The following is a 13198-nucleotide window of genomic DNA, read 5'->3' as shown; positions in this document are numbered from 1 at the left end:
AAAAAAAAAAAAAAAAAGAAAAGAAAATAAAATTCTGCCTAAGGAATACTATTTGATTTCCTTAAGACTGGAAAATAAACAGAAAAGTCATCTCGGCAGCCTAAGTTGGTATTCAGAGGCTGTGTACTATGCCCTTCAGATCTCACCTATCGCTGGTGTTTTAAGTCTAGTTTTCTTAAACTTCATTATTTTATTTGGTTTCCAGAATCATAGCTGACTTGAAGAAGGGGTAGGTTGGTACTCTAATAGAAATGAATTGTAACTCTTCAGGGCAAGGGAGAGGCATAGACAGACTATGAGAGGCAGATAAAATACCTCAGAGCCTTTGAGTGGAGGGGCAGACAGACCTTTCTCTGTGCCTGGAAGGTTCCAGAACAGCTGTCTCGCCATGGGTCCTCAAAGGGCAGGCTGAGCCCAGCTGCCAGCAGCACACACCTAAAGCCAGCCTTACACCCTGTCCCTCTGTTTCCTTTCAGTTTACCTTTCACTCAAATCCCCACTCTGTAAATCTTGGCTCTGGACCTGACTCTAGCTTTGATTTCACGTTTGGCTTTTCAGAGTCTGTTTACACCCGTGCTCTCCTTGCTGTTTGAACTTCAGTGGGCTCCTCCTTCTGACTCTCTGCACACCCCCATGCTTTGGTTGGGTCCCCCTTCAGCTCAGTCTGTAGAGGCAGAAAGCCAGCCCCTGCCTGGTGACTCCTGGGCCAGCACCTTTTCCTTGGAGTTAGTGCTCTCATGCTCCAGCAGAGCAAATTAATGGATGGTCGTGCTGATGATCTTGTGTCACCTAATAGGCGTTAATCATATTCCAGAATCTGTGCAGAAGGCAGTACCTTTTAGAAAAAAAACGTAATCCACTGTGGTTGAAATTAAACCCATTTTTAATACTTACATGGGTAGTCCTTCAACTGTTATGAAAATGTTGATCATTTTCAACGTCTTATTCCTTGAGTTTTCTAAAAGACAGAAATTAAACCGTAACTACAGATTGATGCAGAGATTATAATTAGCAAGTTATAGAATATATTATTTCTGAAGCGCATAAGCAGCCTTTTAATAGCCTGCACCAACTTCCTATAAAAACCATTGCTCTAAGCAATGCCGTTTTTAGAAGTGTTTACAAATTTATCTTTTGTGTCAACAGCAGCAAATACTTCTGCAGAGCTATTACATTGTTGCAGAATAGTGAAGTGCAGATAGTAGCACTGGTGGCTATTGACATGTTTATTTTGGAGAGAATTCTTGGCATTTTTGCCCCACATCAGCATAATAAGAATTTGTAGGAGAGGAGGGAGGCATCAATGTATTTGGTGAGGATTAATGACCGGGTAGATCATTTGCAGTAGTGAATATATTACGGATAGTGCTGTAAATGGAGTAATTACAAAGCTGCACAGTAAACACTTTATGGGCTGGCACGGATATTCCCCTCCTTTCCTGGATGGCTTGTGTTCAAGTGAGCCGTGTGGAGTTTGTCTCCGTCTCTTAGCTTTCTTAAGACCGGAAAGAGGACTGAGAGTTTCAGAGATTTGTTTCTTTGATAATATGTTATGAATCAGGGCGGCACCTGTGGCTCGTATACGGGGGGTGGGGGGGGGGGGGGGGGGGGGCAGGTTCCAACCTGGCCCCAGCCAAAACTGCAAAAACATAAAAAGATGTTATGAATCGGAGGAGCACAGTCTATTTGATGTTTTTAGGATCAACTTACTTCTTAGCAGTTCAGGAAAATGTCACATAGTACATACTAAGAGAGAAGCTATCCCTTATTTTTGGAAATTCTGTCATTCAAGTTATTTCTAGGCAGATGCTGTAGTGTGTGTGCCTCTGCGTAACGTAGAAACTGTATTCAGTATGATGCCTCACAACTTACGCGTCAGAAGAAGTAAAATGGTGCATAGCAGACAGATATACAGAGGGTGCCAAAGAAATCTGTACACATTTTTAAGAAAGGGAAGAACAAGGTAAATATTTCAGGTGATGGATATCCTAAGTACACAGATGTGATCTTTATAAATTACATGAATGTATCAGATTACTACTTGTACCTTGAAAGTACATATACCTATTGTGCATCAATAAAATAACCCTAAGATATTTCTATCAGACAATTTCAGAAATTAAATGATGAAAAACAGTATAAATCATAAAAAGGAAAGGAAAAACTATATGCAAATTGTGACGCTCACATCACGTTTGACCTCTGCAGTTGCAGGTGATGGATATACAAGATGACAGGCGTTACTGGTGTATATTAATACAATTTGCATTCAGTTTTTTTCCTTTCTTAAAACGTGCATGTATTTTTTTATGCCCTCTGTATATATTAGGACAAAAACAAAGACCTGTAACCGAGGTGAATTTTCAGAATTTTCTAGAAAGTGAGACCTGGTTATCTCGTTACTATGTATCTCGTTGCCAGCGGGTCCACCCTGAATAGGCTGTCTCTGAGAGCAGAGAGACCTCTCTGTGTGAGTGATGACGGCCTGCCCTTCACAGGGAGGGGAACTCAGAAGGCAGGCAGATGTGAAGCCTGCAATGGCTGAGTCTTTGTATGCTCAAAATGTTCAGACCTACCTATTCCCCATTTAAGAGGCATTTTATGTTTGCATATCTTCAGGGCCCTCCAACTTAGCATGTCGTATTTACTTATGAGTTCATAAAGATTTTCCTGTGAAAAGTAAATGCAGCTGAATGTGATTTGTAGCTTTGCTTTGAGACAATTAGGGTAGGACAGAAAGAAATAGTAAGACTGTTTCTTTCTTTCTTTTTTTTTTGAGACAGAGTTTCACTATGTCACCCTTGGTAGAGTGCCGCTGTGCCATCACAGTTCACAGCGACTTCAAACTTTTGGGCTTAATTGATTCTCTTGCCTCAGCCTCCCAAGTAGCTGGGACTACAGGCACCTGTAGGCGCTCGCCAAAACACTTGAGCTTTTTTTTTTTTGTTGCAGTTGTCATTGTTGTTTAGCAGGGCTGGGCCAGGTTCGAACCCTCCACCCTTGGTCTATGTGGCTGGCACTTAACCACTGTCTGTGCTACGGGTGCTGAGCCAGAAAGACTATTTCTGTTCTCACCATTTAATTGGCTTCCTTACCCCTTAGTTTTGAAATCTCTTCACTTATGTATGGGTTTGTTGATTTATTATATGTTTGTTTTTTATTTATTCTTTTTGGAGACAGAGTCTCACTTTATCACTCTTAGTAGAGTCCATGGCGTCATAACTCTGAGCAACCTCAAACTCTTGGGCTCAAGTGATCCTCTTGCCCCAGCCTCCCAAGTGGCTGGGACTACAGGCACCCACAATACCCAGCTGTTTTTTAGAGACAAGGTCTTGCTCTTCCTCAGACTAGTCTTGAATTCCTAAGTTCAAGCAATCCACCCATCTCAGCCTCCCAGAATGCTAAGATTACAGGTGTGAGCCACCATGTCCTACCTTATTATACATTTATTTATTTAATTTTTTTTTTTTTTGAGGCAGAGTATCACTTTGTCACCATCAGTAGAGCAATGTGGCATCACAGCTTACAGCAACCTCAAACTCGTAGGCATAAGCGATCCTCTTGTCTCAGCTTCCTAAATAGCTGGGACTACAAGCGGCCAATGTATAACAAGGCAGGGCATGGTGGCTTCACATCCTGTCTGTTTTTAGAGACAGGGTCTTGCTTTGGCTCAGGTAAGCCGTCCACCTATCTCGGCCTCCCAGAGTGTTAGGACTATAGGCCTGAGCAAAGCTCGTAAGATGGTGGTAACAAAACTGTATAAATCTCCAGAAAAGTTGGCACCCCAAACCTAAGATCATTTTAAGAAGAGCCTTCTTCTAAATCTTTTGCTAATTTTTTTTGATCCTCCTGAGTTCTACTCTGGGTGTGCTTACCTCACAAATGCTCTTTTCTCCCTTGATACAGTCTGGCATGCGTGTTTGTTTACCTTGAAACAGGGTTGGGCTGCTTTAATTTTGCCGGCTAGCATTCCAGAAACCAAGAATTTCAAGATCTGTGTCCTCAGTCGTTTCCTTGTTGGTTCATTGTCAACAAAGAGCCTTGCCAGCTATTTTCAAGAGCACTGATGTCATTTTGTCTGTTGCCTCCAGCAGTCCCAAGGTGTTAATTATAAAGGTACTGTAGCCAGATTTATCTTTACAGTAGTACCTTGTATCCCTGGTTTCATCTTGCCTAGTTTTGATCACTTGTGCTGTGGTACAATAAGATATTCTGAGAGACAGAGACCACTTTCACGTAACTTTTATTACAGTATTTTGTTGTTGTGTTGTATTTTATCACTGGTTACTGTTAATCTCTTACTGAGGGGAAGTTATAAATTAAAGTTTACCATAGGTATGGCATAGTAGATGTAGATAGAATTCGGGACTACCTATTCCAGTTTCTGGGGGTCCTGGAATGTCTCGCTGTGGATAAGGGGAGAAGCTGCGAATGTCAAAGGGTTGTAGGTTCCCTTTCCTCTTCAAGGCCAGCCCCTTCCTCTGTACTCCGGATCCCTCCCTTGCTCTCTTGAGATCTGAGTCCATCTTCATGTCCTCCCTCTTACAGTCTCAGCCTTTCCCTCGGTGCTGAGTCTTCAGCCCACGGCCACGCCTGGCAGTGAGTGCTCAGCCTCCCCGCAGGCATCTGTCTTCCTTCCTGGGTCTCCCACCCGCTCCGTCATTTCTGTATCTCCGCCACTCTATCGCTCACTACCACCCTCAATTGGGGTGGCCAGTGCCTCTTAAATGTCAGGTCCCAAGGTGCGTAGTTCTCATTTTTCATCTTTGTTCATCTCTTTATATCCTGGGTACCTGTCTGCCATCCTTCCTGGGTTCTGCTCTCAGCACCAATTCTGTGATCTTCTCCCTCTGCCGTGTTCATTCTGCGATGTCCCCCACTGACACGGTCTCTGTCACTTCTATGTCCTAATCCCTTCTGTGCCTCAGGCTTCATACTAAAGAATATGTGGGTTGGCTGCTTGTGCCAAACGCCCTTGGTGCCCGAAGGTGGCTGCAGTGCCTGGGGTGGGGGCAAGGCAGTCAGGAGAGAACACCCACCCTGTGCAGGTCTGCACCTTGGGGTGATGCCCCAGCCGACCCCCTGCCGAGGGGCACCCACTTCTCTGGCCATGAGGCTGTGTATCAGCTTGCTGTGGGGCTGGGGGCTGGCAGCAGGTGCTTGAGCCTCGGGGTTCCCTGGCAGCTCCTGCCTGCCCTTCACCCCCTGCCCTCCACCGTGCTTTGCTTCAAACAGCATCATGGGGGGTTTTGTTACGTGAACATTTCCTGGAAGTAAGTAAATCTTTCTGTATCAGACTGAGGAAAAAGACAAGAAGAACATGTGAGTCCTCCCACCTCCAGCTCCCACGCTCGGTCTCTGATGCCCTCACTGAACCGTCTGAACCTGCCTTCCCTCCTCTCCTGTGTTCTTCACCTCCCTCGCCACTGCGTCCACCCATGTGTAGTCAGCCAGGTTCTGCTTTTAGCTTCTGAATGGTTCTAAGAGCTCATTCTTCTCTCCCCTTTCCTACCTACCTCCACCCTTCCTGTCCTGTCTGAGTGATTGTAACAACCAAATGTCCTAGCGGACCTCCCTGCCTCCACTCAAACCCATCCCAGGAATACTGATTCTGAGTCCGTGGCTCTTTGCAACCAAGATAAAGTCGGAGTTTTTTGATACGTGTATTGGGCTACATCTGGCTCCAGCTGTCTTGGTTCACCCTGGACGGTGTCCAGCAGTGCTGCGTGCAGTTTCTAACCTCTGCCTTTCCCGTTGTCTTGTCTCAGCCCAGCTCCCACCCTAAGAGGACATGCCAGGCATCCCTTTTCTTGGAAGCCTTCCCTGGCCTCTCCATTTCCAGGCGAGGTGCCCCTGCTTGACGTGAATCTCAATCATTACACTCATCCTGCCACACGGCGGGGCCAGTTTGTACACATCCCTCGTGTGCAAAGGAACTGACTTTCCTTGGACATAGAGACGGTGTCTTGCTCATCTTTGGAGCTCTAGTACTTAGTACAGGGCTGGGCATATAGTGGGTGTTTAGAAAATGGTTTTGAAATGAAAGATTAACTAGGACGGACAGTAAGTCAGTTTGATGTCCACAAAAGTGGCCAAAAGTCATCTACGTATATGAGTCACACACATGTACCTTCAGTAGGGAGCATGAAGGGGACTCCTGTGGCGCCAGTCATGTTCTCGTTTTTTGATCTGGTGTGTTCACTTTAGGAAAATCCATTGAGCTGGCAACTAGTGGTGTGTTGTTTTTTAAATCAACTTGATACCTAACCTCTCCAAGACAGAAAATTTTCTTTTTTCAAGCTTTTAGGATGTTTAGGATATCCGTTCAGATATCACAGCAAAGAGCCAGGCTAGTGCTTTTCCCTGACCTTAGGAAGAATGAAATTAAAGCGCGTCAGTGAAATGCCGATGGGATTGCCTGGACTTCTAACAAGGGCCAGCCCGCATCGAGAGACTCGCAGTGACCTGTGCGCCTGTGACACTTGTTCCAGGGCCTGCATGCTAATCACCAGCAAGCTCCGGGCCTGCCTGCAGGGTCAGAGAGACTGCCTCTCACATGTGACTATGAATAATTCATAAACACGGTTATCTGGAAATTTGTGGTCATCATTAGCATTTTAATGAAAAACCCGCAGCCATTATCTTAAGTCTCTGTTTTGTTTCTACCTTTTTTTTGTCTCCCCCCAGCGCAGCTAACCACCTCAGTCTTTCCCGAGTACTTGGGAACTTCCGCGGCACCTGTGCTGACTGTCGCTATGGGCAGACGGTACCCGGAGGCCCACTGTCATCCAGGCCACTCTTGTACGTATGCGACTGGTCTCTGTCTTTTTTTCCCCCTTTGATTTTCACTGTAGAATATTGTAGTGTATTGAACAGGTGAAGGTATATGGGATTTAAGCAAGAGTGGTTAGAAATACAGGGGAATGGATTGCTCCAGGGTGAGTTGTTAACATGGGATGGTAAGAAATGTCGTCTAAATGAGGATTTTTGTAATCCAGTGGGCCTGTGAGACCGGATGTGTCTATCAGCAAATTTCCCTTTTCTGTTTCAATGCATCCATTTATATACAGGCTCTTTTTTTTTTACAGCTTTCCTTTTTCATCACAATATATAACCTTTGAAACAATAGGAGTGCCATAAATTAAAACCTTTCCCAGTGATTGGGTTAATTCTTTTGAAATAAAAAAATTCATAGACCCAGAATACAGGTCCTCTGGGTATGTCTTTGTTGATCAGTATTGGGAGAGAGTTCCTAGCTTTTATTTCTTAACATTCTGGAAAGAGGGACTCTTGGGAATCTCGTGGGATGCCTTTCTCTGTTTCCCAGCACTTCAGTTTTCCAACAGTCTTTTGGGAACTGTTACAAATACAGCCTTTTCCGATTTGCTGTTAGCTCTAAGTAACGTAGGAGAACAATGATTACTGCCCATTTATTGCTCTTTTTTTATATAAAGGGAATTTGTCTTGGAATTATTTTTTGCTTCCTTTAGTCTTTCAGCTTTGGTCCAGCTGTATAGATAATTTGTTTGTGTGGCTTCCTTTGAGCCCTCTGGAATTTTGGGGTGTAGTGGGGGGAGCTCCTCACAGGCCCTTTGCCCCCAGCTGTTTAGTCACGTTCACCTTAAGTCCCATTCCCTTGTACAGCACGGATTTTTTTTTCTTTACAGAAAAGTTAGGCCCACTGTTAAGCCCTCACCCAAATAATTGCTTATAAAATAAACCAGGTCATTAAAAACATTTTGTAGCAACAGGGCAAAATTCTTGACAACAGAATAGGGATTCAGACCCATGACTAACTTCAAAGCCAGCAGACTCAGGTAAACAACGTTTTCAAATGTAGAATCTCCAAGGGTATTTATTGCTGTTTTACTCTGAATTAGCTATTTTCATAGTGAACATAATTGGAATAAAGTTTATACTTTTACACTGTAGAATAGAAGTGGGCAAATTGGCCACTGGGCCAGACCCAGCCCATGCCTGTTTCTGGAGGAGCTGAGCAGTAGATTTGATATTTTTAAATGGTTACATCTTAAATGGTTATATAAGTACCAGAGTGCTTTTCCCTCTATATAATTTCAATTTTATCTCGTGGCCCTCAAAGCCTAAAATATCTGTAGGAGACAGTTGGAAGGCACCTGCTGCGGTTGACCAGGTGGAATGCTTAGTACTTGACTACTTTTGATCTACAAAAAATGTTAATTTCCCATGGTTCAGTCTGGTATATTTTGAGGACCTTTTCCTTTCAAATGGTTAAAATGCTAACACGTGGAGGAAGTAATTTACCTGGAAAATTCCCAACTGTGGAAATGCTCATTTTTCAGTGTTTTGGGGAATGACATATCTACCATCAGTCAGGTGAGTTTCCAGAGTCACATGAGGGCCCCGAGCTGTGGGGCCCTATGCCAGTTGCAAGGAAGCTCTTCTTTTGACTTATTTTTCACCAAGAGCCCTCTGGGAGAAAACTCTTCCTCTTTTTCCATTGCTGGGTACTAGGAATGTGCCTGCCTTTCTCAGAACCAGGAATGTGGTGGTTGTTACCCTAGGTCCCTGCCGAGCTCGTCCCTGGTGCATTTTTCTGGTGGAAAGGAGACAGTGGCTGCCTTTCCCAGGGGCCACTTGTCTGTGTAGCACTTTCTCTAAACTAGAGCGTGGGTTACACTCTCTCGTAGTTTCTGTCTTTTATTATTTTTTTTAAGCAGTGTTGTTGATCCCCCCCGTCCGAGGCTGTCATTTATGTTGTTTGGTTTGTTCTCCATTTCCCCTCCATCCCCTCCTTGTCACCTCACTTCTTCTGGCTATTAAATAAGGTTCTATAATGGCCGTTCCTAAGCGGAAGGAATCTTTAGCCTCAGTGGCTCTGTCTGCTCGCAAGTTGACTTTGGGCACTGTGCTAGGCTGGTGTGAAGAGGGACATACCATTCCCTTCAGAAGGAAAGCTAGTTAAGAAAAAAAAAAAAGATTCCCTAGAGTGTATAATTTTGTTATTAAATGTGGTCAGAAGCATTGCTCCCGGGTTGGCAGCATGTGGTGCTGGGTCTGGATGGTTTTGGGGGCTCATATGTCACATTGGAGTTTTCATTTTCTTTCTGTTTGAGGATCATCGTTCAGCCTTTCGGGGCCCTCTCCTGTCAGGACACGATGCTGTTCTTTGATGGGATGTAGAAAGGCATCCCAGGGACACTAAAATAAGAGAGAGTCGACCTTCCCTGACTTTTTGTGCTAATGTTTGTGCTCGTGTTAATCCCAGATTTTTAACATTAGAGTCACGTGGGGCGTGGCGATGTTTCACACAGTGACAGATTGCAGGTACTGTGGTGTGTGTGTACCATGGAACACTAATCAGCCATAAACAGGTGGAGACTTTGCATCTTTTGTATTAACCAGGATGGAGTTGAAACACGTTCTTCTTAGTAAAGCGTCACAAGAATGGAGAAGCAAGAATGTAGTGTACTCAATGCTACTGTTAAGCCAGTAGATGATCTCATACATGCCCACATAGGAGAAAAACTCAAATCAATTCGGGGGGGGGGAGGGGAAAAGAGAGAAGGAGGGGATGGGCAGAAAAACATTTAAAAAATTCAAAATTAAATAGAAGATTGTAATACTGTGTCTTTACTGTAACTTTTTACATTTAGACACGGTTAGTTACCATTGTGTTACAGTCGCCTGCAGTGTTCAGCGCAGGGATGCACCAGGCGGGTTTGTGACTGAGGAGCAGTTGGCTAGACCATGTAGTGAGGTGCCTGGTGGGTGATGCCGTCTGAGTTTGTGTCAGTCATTCTACGATGTCCGCAGTGAGAAAATCACTGAACGATGCATTGCTCAGAATGTATCCCTGGGAATTACTAATAAAATTGTGTCCTTGTTTATTATTATTTGTACCTGTTTATTCCTAGAGCAGCTGCTGCTCTCGCTGTTGGGATCTGGACTGATGCAGTAGACTCCAGACCTCGGGCCTGTGATCTCTGTGCCTGCACATTCCACACCCGCACAGCGGCCAAATTAATCTCACCACTTCCCTGATCACGCCACTTCCCTGCTGAGAGTGTTCCCTGTGTCCCCCCAGTTCAAAGGCACTGCGTTTTCTGTCACTCCTTCTTATTTTTAATACCAATGATTCCCGGTCAGTATTCATCATGTTCTTGTTAGATTTACAGCGATCTAGCAGGGATCTCTTGCAGCCTCTGTGGGCTCTCTTGCCGGGGGTCACTCTCTGCCTTTGCGTCACTGTCCACTTACTGAGTTGTGCTGTCCCCTCTCTGGAATGCTGAGCCATCTTTTGATAACCTGTTGAAATCCTGCGCCTGCTTTAGGATGGAGCAGAGTTTCCCTCCTCCTTAGGAAGTTGCCCAGCAGGAAGCAGCTCTCTTAAATCTCACTCCTATAGCTTGTGTCCCAAATTCATCTTGTATTTGGCATTTGTATATACTTTGAGCATTTCTCTCTTCTCTCCTGTACACTGTTCTGTCTGGGCTAAGTGCTTAAATATTGATGGCCTTCCTTGGGCTTAGGGCTGGACCCATCTTTGGGAAGCTCCTGAATAGCGTCTCACAGGGAGCTTGCTGAGCCCACACAGCACAGGAGTATCCGGGGCAGCTACGGGCCGTGCAGCGGGCCGTGCAGCAGGCCGCTCGTCCATCCCCCTCGTCCATCCCCCTCGTCCATCCCGCTCATCCATCCCAGCTTGCTTTCTGCATTTCCTTCCCTTTCTCTCAGAGAGTGGGTACTTCGCTTTCTACGCTTTTAAGAAAGTGCTGTGAAAAAGTTTAAACAGGCCAGGTGCAGTTGTTCACACCTGTAATCCTAGCACTCAGGGAGGCCAAGATGGGTGGATCACCTGAGCTCAGGAGTTCAAGACCAGCCTGAGCAAGAGCGAGACCTTGTATCTGAAAAATAGGTGGACACTGTGGTAGGACCCTATAGTCTCAACTGCTTGGGAGGCTGAGTTAAGAGGATTGCTTGAGCCCAAGAATTTGAGGTTGCTGTTAGCTCTGATGCCGTGGCACTCTACCCAGGGCAATGAGTGAGATTCTGTCCTAAAAAAAAAAAAAAAAAAGTTTAAACAGTGGGAGGCACATACAATTGTTTCTTTGACCATTCCTTGTTGACTTTCTTGCTTTCTCTGATAAAAGGTTTCGTTTGAAGTACCATTCCATGCCACATGTGTCCTGGAAGTATTTTACTTCAAATTAGATAAACTTTGAAAAGTTCCCTGTATTATTTCCCTTTCACAGATGAGGAAGCAGAGGCTGGAAACAATAGCTTGTCTTTGCAGAGTTGCAGTCTGAGTCTGGGTTTATCCACTCCCTGCCTCCAGTCTGGGTTCCTGTCCTCCCGCCAGGCTGACAAGGGACATCGTGCTGCTTGGGAGTCTGGGTTTCTCTCCTCCCGCCGGGCTGACAAGGGACATCGTGCTGCTTGGGAGTCTGGGTTCCTGTCCTCCCGCCAGGCTGACAAGGGACATCATGATTGCTTGGGTGATCATGTTTTGGTGACATCCACTCACCCATGTCCTACAGCATGGCCTTTGGTAATGTGGGTCTCAAAGGCTTAAAAGATTGAGCGGGAAAAGAATCTGGCATTGATCTTGTGTTTCTTCTCTTACTTAACTAAACCCCAAAATCACAGACAATGTGAAGGCCCGCAGAGAATATTGATTATAGAAAGAGTAAAAATAATCAATACAGTAATGGTAATAATACTTTAAAATCACATATAGAAAATTAAGAAAATAAAAGAGGGAATAAGGTCTCAGAACCCTACACACCAGGAGAGCCCCTTTTTAACACTTTGCTGGGGACTTTCTGTACTTCAGTTATCCTGTTTCTTCTCTGTTGATAAAAATGGAAGAATGTTGTACAAGTTGTTTACTCAACAAAGTATGATAAATATCTTTCTAAGCAGTCTATTGACTTTCATAGTGAAAGCAGCTGTGGCCTGTGGTGAACTTACTTCTGTGACATTCCCGAGAGAGGCAGTGGAAGCAGTTCAGAGCAGCGAGGTAGATTCATCTTGGTAGAAGGAGGAACTTTTGTTGTTGTTATTATTATTATTTATTTTTAGAGGCAGAGTCTTGCTTTGTTGCCCAGGCTAGAGTGCAGTGGCCTGATTGCAGCTTACTGTTGCCTCAAACTGCTTAGCTAAAGTAGCTGTCCCCCCTCAGCCTCCCGAGTGGCTAGGACTGTAGGCTTGCACCACCACGCCTAGCTACTTTTTTTTTTTTTTTAGATCTAGGGTCTTGCTGTGTTGCTCAGGCGGGTCTCAAACTCCTTTGCTCAAGTGATCCTCCCGCCTCAGATTCCCAAAGTGCTAGGATACACAGGCACGAGCCTCTGCTCCTGGCCAAGGGGGACTTTTATCACGGTTTAAAACTGCTGCTCGGGACCCATTCATTTGATTTTCATGAAATTGTCATTTCGAAAAGCAGTGGCCCAGGGGTCACACAATATTGAGGGGTGAGCTTCAGCAGAACTGGAGGTCTCAGACAGAGAGGGAGTTCTGCACTCAGCCAGGGTTTTGAGTGAAAAGCAGGACCCTGGGTAGCACCTGTGGCTCAAGGAGTAGGGAGCTGGCCCCATGTACTGGAGGTGGCAGGTTCAAACCCAGCCCTGGCCAAAAACTGCAAAAAAACCCCCCAAACCAGCAGGACCCTGAGACCTGTGTTCAAGATGGTTAATAGCCGAGTGGGTCTGACCACCTGGCACAGTCCAGATGGGGTGTGGTTTCCCAAGAGGGGCTTTCTGCTCTGGTTTTAATGATCTGCCAGATTGCCCAGATTTGGATGGTCACAGCACAGGGGCTTTGGTGGATCTCACAGTTTGGGTAGGATGATTCCATAAACGGAGAGTAGTTGTGGGAGTTGGGAAAGGTTAACGGCAACAAGATTTTAAAAATAGCACATATTAGATTAGATTTTTCTTCTGCCCGAGGAAGAAGCAAAATCCATTTATTTTGGAAAATGTGTAAATACCAGAACGCAAGGGAAAAACCCATCCTTAGTATTTTGCACGTTTCCTGACAGTTACATGTGTGTGTCTGGACATCTGGATTAAGCGCTACTGTGAAGGTACTGTCTGTCCATCTGATTTTATAAACCACCTTTTGGTTACTTAATCCACTGTAGTCTCCTGATATTCCGAACTGTTCTTGTACACTTTGTACACCTCGTCTGTCAGGACCGGACTTCCCCCGGTTTCCT

General features: G+C 45.0%; 1 protein-coding gene across 14 annotated transcripts in view; it reads left to right on the top strand.

Moving 5' to 3' along the window:
* Nucleotides 1-13198, top strand: part of APBB2 (amyloid beta precursor protein binding family B member 2) — a 377881-nt gene that overhangs the window by 134330 nt on the left and 230353 nt on the right. For 12 of the 14 annotated variants that reach the window (XM_023519597.1, XM_023519608.1, XM_012811964.2 and 9 more), the window contains exon 4: nt 6688-6801. The exons of 1 other annotated variant lie outside the window; for it this stretch is intronic. The gene's annotated coding sequence lies outside the window, so the exon portion shown is untranslated. The remainder of the gene's footprint in view (nt 1-6687; nt 6802-13198) is intronic. One more of the 14 variants, XM_023519600.1, reaches the window with a different exon arrangement.

The sequence above is a fragment of the Otolemur garnettii genome, unplaced genomic scaffold, assembly GCF_000181295.1.
Source record: "Otolemur garnettii isolate 467f Iridium unplaced genomic scaffold, OtoGar3 scaffold00181, whole genome shotgun sequence".
NCBI lineage: Eukaryota > Metazoa > Chordata > Mammalia > Primates > Galagidae > Otolemur > Otolemur garnettii.
This window is presented reverse-complemented; position numbering and strand designations above follow the sequence as displayed.